This window comes from Dermacentor albipictus, chromosome 5, assembly GCF_038994185.2.
Source record: "Dermacentor albipictus isolate Rhodes 1998 colony chromosome 5, USDA_Dalb.pri_finalv2, whole genome shotgun sequence".
NCBI lineage: Eukaryota > Metazoa > Arthropoda > Arachnida > Ixodida > Ixodidae > Dermacentor > Dermacentor albipictus.
This window is the reverse complement of record NC_091825.1, coordinates 110,049,315-110,058,706: the sequence shown is the minus strand read 5'-3', so window position 1 is coordinate 110,058,706 and position 9,392 is coordinate 110,049,315.

The following is a 9,392-nucleotide window of genomic DNA, read 5'->3' as shown; positions in this document are numbered from 1 at the left end:
CGCTTATGAACTAAATCAGGATCATTGTGTTTCGATCTTAATTTTTTATTTGGAAAGCTCTTTGAAGCAACGGCTTGTCGTGTTTCTGACTCAGTAATGTTCCTTGGTGCGGTTACTATCTGACTATTTATTAATGTGGTAGCATTAGGAGTCTCATAGTGGAAAAAAGTGTGTGTGTGACGCCGGTCACATCGTAGTGGTAGAGAGGGGGTGGAAGAGCTTAGAAGAGAGAGAAAGTGTGTGTGTGTGTGTGTGTGTGTGTGTGTGTGTGTGTGTGTGTGTGTGTGTGTGTGTGTGCGTGTGCGTGTGCGTGTGCGTGTGCGTGTGCGTGTTTGCGTGTGTAATCTCGACCATACGCAGCCAGCAGGCAATGAAGCCAAGGAAAGCATAGGGGTATATTTAGCTGTGCTTGAAACAGAACTATAGAAAATAATGAACAGAAGGGGAAATGAAGGTGGACGGAAAGATAATTTGACGCCGATGGGGACTGAACCCAAAACCTTCGCATTACGCGAGCGAAGCATTACGAATTGTGCTACAGCGACGACCACCAATCTGTCTACTTCATATATATATATATATATATATATATATATATATATATATATATATATATATATATATATATATATATATATATATATATATATATATATAAAATGTTTATACTTGTCTTAACTTACTTATCGCGTATACTTAGCATACTTAACACTATACTTAGCATACTTAACATGTCGAGTGAGTTCCTGAAGAATACCTTGAAATGTGGAGAACGCGGTTGAAATCATGGATCGGAGCCTTAAAGAGGCGCGATGCATTTCTACGCATTTCTCTCGCAATTGCCATCGCCACCAAATTATTTTCTGTCTGATCGCTCACGGGTGTGCTCACTTGCGATAGCTGTGTCCTTGTTGCGCACAATGCTTGGAACGTAGACGTTCCGTACTTGGTATTAGCTTGTAGCAAAGTCGTATTATCACTATTAACTCGTTTACTCAGTGGACCGTCATGAAAGGTTCAGCATCGAACATTCGTGTGTAGTCGGTGTAGTCGCCGTCATCCATGCTACGGCGCACTAATTCAGGTGTGCACCCATTCCCTTATTCTTGATACGCTGGCGATATAGTGAGCGTAAGTTTGCATCTTATCTCCATGGTTTGCATGTGTGCAGATAAAGTGAAAGAAACTTGGTATGCCAAGAAGCGGCACTGCTCCCTTTGTCACTGTGTAACGAGCGGTACTCACTATTTCCAACGTTCCGGGGTTGAAGTCCTTTCTTTAGAGGTTAACGATACAACGCTGGCGAAAGAGTGTATTTTTTATCCTCGAGGAAACCGTGCATCGCGAAGGGTCAGCAATGCAGAAAGTCCTTATGTAGCAGCGGTCCGTGGACTTGGTCCCAAAGATTAATTCAGTTGATTCAGTTGGATGCCCGTCACTGTGTTTGCAGCCAACCACTAGCTGCACACGCCTTCCCTCTACCGTTGCACGTTTTGCAGCATGAATGCAGCACAGCACAGTGCGTTAACGAACACCCAGTTGCGTTTCCGATAGCTGATCGCCCAGCAGCAAGGCAGAAGCAGTAATGGTTTCGCATTCGCGCGCTTTCGCTGAGGCAACGTACTACTCGCCGCCGAAAGCGCCATCTCGTTACTCTAGAGCAAACTACTCTGCGAAAGAGGTCAATTGGTTAGCGTCAGTACCTTAATTATTTAAATTGATACACGGTGTGCTAGCCACTGTGGCTATGAAGCTGTGCTTCAGAGCACGAGGTCAAGGTTCCGTTCCCCAGGCGCTAGAAGCCGAATGCGGAAATATCACTGAACTTAAAGTGTGTTCCAAAGAACCCAGGGTTGGCAGAGTTAACCGCGGAGGCTTCCATTACAGCGTTTCTCCATTCGTCAGTCCATGCACGGATCGTAAGAGCGCATCCATTCAAGTGTGGTTTACTGCGCATGTGAGGCTTGTCACTACAGTACGGTCACCAATGCGTAATTCTTCTACGCGACAGAAGCCGACTGCGGTGGTTGGTCACATTTTACGTAGTCGTGCAACTTTGACGTCTCTCATAAAGCGCACCTCTCGAATTGCGCTCTCCCAGACTAAAATCTATCGCAGGGGGCGTGGTGCAGACGTCTACTGGCTATACCCAAAGTGGCCCGCGGAGTTCAAGCAAGAGTCAGATTGTCATCTTGAAACAATATCTTTATGATAACCTTAGCGACGCAATTAGCACTTGAGGTTGAAACAAGCAAACAGCAAAACAGAGGACAGTTCGGCAAACTGTAGGTCAACGAACCTGGCACTGAAATTACAGATTAGATTTCAGCATGCATTATCGTGAGCTATAGCCTTACATATTCTGGGGCATCGTGGCCTTCGTCGAACATTGGTCGGAGGGAAAGCAGGTGTACTAAACTTCACCCTAACACAGAGGTACCAGGTCCTGGATGTTTGGCGTCCTCTCATCGACACTCCTGAGAAATGGAATATCGTGTTTTGGGTTGCTGCTGCCAATTATCTGAGCCGGAGTGGCAGACAATTATGCGCGTCTCCTCTATATATATATATATTTTTTTTGTATTCTGACTTTAACATGACATTCTGCCATCCTTTCGTAGACGATGCACCAACTAGATAAAAAAAATCGGTTTCGCATCATGATTAATTTCTCACCGCTCATACCCCTTTAAGACGCAGTCATTCTTCCAAGGTGATAGCACATGTATATATGTCCCGTTTAGGCTTTAGTGACAAAAGTGTGGAAACGACTAATTAATCGAATATTTTAAGTGTTGACGGCAAAAAATATATAGAGTTTGTAGCGGGTGCATTCCAAACTATGGTCATAGCCACGGATAGTGGTGTCTAGGTTTAAGTGGTGAAACCAACGAGGACTATATAAAGCAATCACGACTAATTATTTTAACGAGAGCAAGTGACGTCGCTCTTAGGAAATTTGCCACGACCAAATCTAGCAAGATGCTAACGCGAAGAGGTTGAGGAAGGTTGTGGTAGCTGAAAGGGTAAAGTGAAAGGATAAAAACGGGGCATATCTGACAAAAGAATAAGCAGAAAAATAAGGAAAACTATCTTAACCATCCAGATCTGAAGAGCTATCCTCTAATGCATTTTAGAGGTTACACTTCTCGTTCGAAAAACTTTTAAAGGACTCTAAACGAAAATATTACTCTAAGCTAGAGTGGTGGTATGCATCTCTGCCATTGCGGGCTATTCCTCCCTACAATGTCTTCAACATATTCTTTACAAATAATTTCACTCCGGTAGACATTCCTAGAACTGCGACCCATACAGCCGTCACACCCCAAGTCAGTCCAGGCGCACTCTGGAAGTTCTTGCGTTCGAGTGACCTAACAGAGAGGCAGCAGTTCTCGCGGGCGTTCCCCACATTGTCTATTTGTTTTCTTTCGTGCACTTCCTTTATGTATCCGCTATTCTTTCTATCTTCCATTCCTCCTTACCCTTCCCGCAGTGCGGGGTAGCGAACCAGAAGCTCTTCCAGTTACTCTCCCCACCTTTCCCACCACCATCTCCCTCTCTCTCTTTAAAATTCGTATTAACAGAGTTCAGAGGAATACACTTTCTTAATATGGTTATTCATTTCTATAACCACAACAAACCTTCAATTGACAAAATTCCTTTTTATTTTTATTTTCTATACTACCACCCTATTCATGGCCTAACCCGACCCCTGTAGTGAGTTGAGCTATAACACCTATGATCCACTAACCAACCAGCATACCGTGAGCAGAGAATTGGTAAGTAAAAAAAATATGCTTAAAACTGCGGCTTTAATGAATCGCGATGGCAAGTTCTCTTGCGCTCGGTACCGTTCGCGCATGCGCTCTTTCTCGTCAGTCGCCGCCAGGTGTGCGCGTAGATGAACTTGCCCTATAGCAAGGCGCGCATACAATCAGCGCGCCTTGGTGACGGTTCTGTGCTTGGAGGCACTCGGCGAATCCAGCGTGCACTCGGCTAATGATGGTTGTTGCCTCAGAGATAAGGGTTAATGACCCTTGCGTGTTTTCCCGCTCCACCTCATTTCGCTTTCTCTGCGATTAGACATATGACATACAAGAGGCTTCAGACAAGATGACACGAATCAGTGCAAGCAGTAAGTACAAACTTACTATCCCGAGTATAAATAAAAGGACGCAAAAAAAGAAGAAAAGAAACGGGCGACGAAGCCGCATCGAAAGCCCGTCGCAACCTTTCTATGGCGTCACACAGATTGCGGTAACGAAGGTTTCTCGTATGCTGTATTCAAAAATAAGCACCTATTTAACGTGGAAATATTTGCGCACCTCGAACTTCTGCACAATAGGCACCCATATACGCTAAGAATACCGTAACATTCGTAATATCAGACTGACGTCATCGTAGCCGCACTTCGGGCGCGAAACTAAAGGGCGAGTTTTTTTGGCGTTCACTTGTTGTTGTTGTTGTTGTCCTTAGTGGCCGTGGCACATACCCACAGTGGGGGATTGGCCAAGAATCGGGCGGTTTAATTAGGTGCCTAAAAATAATAATGATAACAAGGGAGTTAACAATTTGGGCGTGTGAGTTTAAAAGTAAACGTTTTGTGTTTGGAGAAAAAAGGAAATAATCAGATCAAAACCGGGTATAAGATAATAATAATAATAACAATAATAATCAATAAAAGATAAGAAATAAAAAAAAGCTATGGTTGGGAGGGAGAACGATCAATCTAACATGGAAATCGATTGGTTTCAATGAGGTAATTTTGGATCGCCAAGCAAACATTTCTGTTGCTGAACCCAACAATGGAGGCTCCAAAAGACAGGATCACAGGCACTGATAAAGTTAAACCAATAGAGCGAAGCGGGATTTCGAGTAGTCGTTTTCTTATAATAGAAAAACGTCTGCAAGACAACAAGAAATGGTCGATTGTCTCCGCTTCGCCACAGAATGAGCATAATGGTGAGGGGACCAGACCAGACCTGTGGAGGTAGAAGTTCAATGCAGGTATACGGCAGCGCAGCATCGTGATAGACACTTCCATTTTCCGTGTTCGGCAAAAATCTCTGTTCCAAGGGTGCAGGAGATGTCCGTAATCCGCAGAGTTAGTAATTGCGGAGCCTGACACTGACTGTATAATGATACTCCTGCGAAATCTAGCTGCAGTAACATAAGCAGTCAAAGGGCAGCAAGGAAGAATCGGGCCACTTATCGATGCCTTGGCTAGAGAGTCTGCAATTTCATTAATGATTAGTCCTTTATGGCCAGGCACCCAAATCAAACGCACGCTTCTCAAGTAAGCAGGTACCAATGATTGAAATGTCCTCATCACGCGAGAATCACTAGAAGCAGTAAGGGATGAGCACAGTGATAAAGAATCAGTGACTATCACGGCTGACGTAATTGATGGTCCTAATTTGCGTAATGCCAGCACCACGGCCATGAATTCGGCTAAAAAAATCGGTATGAAATCTGGCAGCCGAAGAGAAAATGTCCAATCGAGAATCGGGGAAAAAATTCCTATACCTGACTTTTCTTCACATTGTGAAGCATCTGTAGCAATTACAACGTTTGTTTGAAGGTTTTTCAGATGATCTTGCAATATACCGTCTAGAATATGGTGTGGAAGTAATTTTGCGTTATTAGGAAAGATGTCATCAAATTGAATATCCGTGGCAACAGCTCTGTCGGTAATAGGAAGAACATCGCATATGCGCACGCCCAAAGAGTCAAGTAATTTTTGGACAAATATAATTTGCGGAATATGTAGTCGCGGCCAGATGACACCGAAAAACAACGCAGGTTGTGAAATAAAGATTATTTGGGGATGACGCAGTGGTGATTCGTAAATCCTTAAGAACGTCTGCACCGTCAAAAGCCGGAACCTGCACGGAAGTGGCGGAACACGGGATTCTAGATAAAGAATAGAATTTGCAACAAATTTAGGAAGACCTAAACACAGACGTAATGCTTCTCTTTCTAAGAGGATTAGAGGACGGGACATGTAGGCTGGAGCTCCAGAGAAGAGCACGCAACCAAATTCTAGTACAGGACGAACGTACATACGATATATCATTAGGAGTGTATCTCTTCTCAATCCTATTCGACGACTGCTCAGCCTACGCAATATGCCAATTGCACGGGTACCCTTCCCAGTCAAATGATCTATGTGTGAGCGCCAGTTGAGAGAGGCATTATAAATAATTCCGAGGTATTTAACAGATTCCACCTGTGGTATGTCTTGAAGGTGGTAAGACAATGAAATGTGCACTATGTCACGTATCGGAAATACGAGAACAGCACATTTGCTGGCATTGAGGGTGAAGTGACTAGTATCTAACCACCTCTCCAGATCATAAAGGTAAGTTTGCAGCCGTTGGTATAGCGTGTGGATGTCGTTTGCAGATGCAAAAAACGCAATATCGTCTGCATAAACATAAGTAGTTATTTCTTGATGACAAGGTAATGTGCTCATGAGAATATTAAAAAGTACCGGGGAAAGAACTGAGCCTTGCGGTACGCCTCTCGTTTGTTTGTGTCTAGAAGAAGAAACGCCGCTTGCGTAGCAATAGAATTCTCTTTCACCTAAGAATGACCGAATCCACGCTACTATATACCTAGGAACACCACAGGAAGTTAACCGATTGATCAATATTGTGTGCTCCACAGTGTCGTATGCTTTAGCGATATCGACCGTCACTAAGGCAGCGTATTGCCTATGACGTCGAGCGAGTTGTATTCGGCTTTCTAAGTCGACGTGGGCATGCCAGATGGAGCAGCCGGCCCTGAAACCGATCTGACAGGGACTAAGAAGGGAATTATCATTAACAAATTTCATGATGCGACGGTGAAGGAGCCTCTCAATGAATTTTACTACGTTTGATGTCAGCGCAATGGGCCTAATGTTCTCTAATACATACCTTCCTTCTTGTTTCTTAAGCATCAATATTACCTTGGCAAGCTTCCAGTGCAACGGAATCCATGCATATTTAATTGAATAATTCACCAGGTCTAAAAGAACGCTAGGCGATTCCTGTAACAATATTTTTAACATTGCATTTGTGACGCCATCAGGGCCAGGGGCTGAATTCGGTAAACATAGTGAAGTCTCATTTAGTTCAGCTAAGGAAATTGGAGTAAAGTCATCCCAAGGACCTAATGTAGAATGAATAGCCGGAAGCCTGGCCGTAAATCGATTTTCTAAGCCTTCGGCAATCCCTTCTAGGGAGGCGCTCAGTTCCTGCGGGGTCAAAACAATTGAATCTAATGTTAAGGGTGTTGGTAGCACCTTTCTAGCTCGAAGGAATGAAAATAAAGCACGCTTATTTTTTGAATTAGATAGATAATCGTAATGTCTAATATCGTATTCCTCTTTGGCTCGATTAACAGTACGCTTAAATACACCAGAATAAAACTGATAATTTTTCCAATTGGTCGGGCACTGATTATGCAGAAGCGTTTTCCAAGCGGCCTTTCTTTTTCTATAGTCCCGCGTACACTCATTATTCCACCAACGACAAGCGGTGCCTTTAGCCGAAGGGATGACAAATTCAGCTTGCTTCCGGGAATCCTCTAGAATTGAGCAAATGGTTGAAGCGATTTCCTTATCATTGGCATTGGCAAGTTTCGAAACGGCAGAACGCAAGAAAGTCTTAAATTTCGTATGGTCCATAAATGTGCATGCCTTGTAATCTAAAGATGTTATTTGACAATTGATTTCAAATGACACAGGAAGATGATCGCTGTTGGTTGCTGATTCAACCGCTACCCACGACAACACCTTGATGCCAGCGCTACAAAATGTCAAATCTAACACTGAACGGAAGGGTCCTCTAACAAACGTTACTTGTCCTGTGTTCTGACATGAAAGGTGACTATCAATAGAACACTCTCAAAGTCGCTTACCACACAAATCTGTTTTTTGTCCCCACGACACGTGATGTGAATTAAAATCCCCTACAAACAAAATTTCTTTTCTACATGCAGCCACAGCCCTATCAAGTTGACGCGTACATTGCACACCGATGGGGAAATAAGCATTTATAATTGAAAATGGATGGTATCCTGGGAGACATAAATCTATGGCCAAAATTTCACAGTCGCAGTCCATGATTTGAAAAGAAATTTTTGCCTTGTGACAAATTTTACTGGAAACAAGTATCATTAATCCTCCACCTCGCGAGTCTCTATCTAATCGGAAGGACCGAAAACCTCTTAAATGAAAATTTTTCTCTGGTGAAAGCCACGTTTCTTGAAGAAGTAAGATATCTGGATTGAATTGAATAGATAGGCAAGATAAATCTGTTGAATCTGAAAATATAGAACGACAGTTCCACTGCAGCACTTTCAACTGTCCAATGGTGTTGAACGCACCGCAGCGGCAACTGCCGCCTTTAGAATACTTTCTGTAAGCACAGGAGTTGGTTGACTCTTTTTCGATTTTGGTTTCATAGTTTTTGAAATTGGGGACCCCATACGTTTGGGAGCTCGAGTGTCAAGTTCCATGTCTGTGACAATAACAGTGTCTGAATAAGAGGGCTCATCCTCGCGTGTTTGGACTAGCGCAGTAGTGTCTGTGGAATATTCTTCAACTGTGGAAGGCGTCTCTACCGCGTTGCTAGGCGTTCGAGGTGTGGCGTTAGATACTGGGCACTGCATTGGTGTCCTAGTTGGCTGCATTATTTGCATCATGTGACTGGAAATGATTTGCGCTAAGCAGTCAGAGAGACTGGATATCAATTTATCCATCGCTTTAGCCATTGCTTTTTCCACAGCAGAGTCAATTGCTTCTGAGAGGTTAAGATCCATGCTCGGAGTGTTGCGCGCTGTAACACCAGAGTATCCGAAGGCCCTGTCTTTGATAACTGAAATTGCATCTCTTCGGGAGCAACGACGGCGGTCGATTATTTCAAGAATTTGTATTTCCTGAGCGCGAGCTGAGCAGTTCGAATAGTCTGCTGGGTGTTCTCCCCCACAGAGGCAGCACTTTTGAGATTGAGTAGAGCATTCACTTGAAGAATGGCCATCCCCACAGGTGCGGCAACGCAAGCTAGACTTACATCCTCCTGCACTGTGCCCGAATCTCCAACAATTCTTACACTGGATTGGACGTGACGCAAGCGGCTCTACACGGAACACAAGAGGCCACACCTTTATTTCAGATGGACATGATGTGCCCACAAACGTTGCAATAACAGATTCTGTCGGAACCCTCTCGTTATTGGCCAGTCGATTGCAACGGTAGATGGCAATGACGCCTGCTGCGGATAGCTTGTCCAGGGTTTCAGTAGGACTTAATCGGGAGTCTACGCCCCGTACAAGACCCTTGGTGCACGCAAGGTGAGGCGGAATAAAAGCACTCACCGGGGTGGAAGCGAATGAAGTGCATTTCA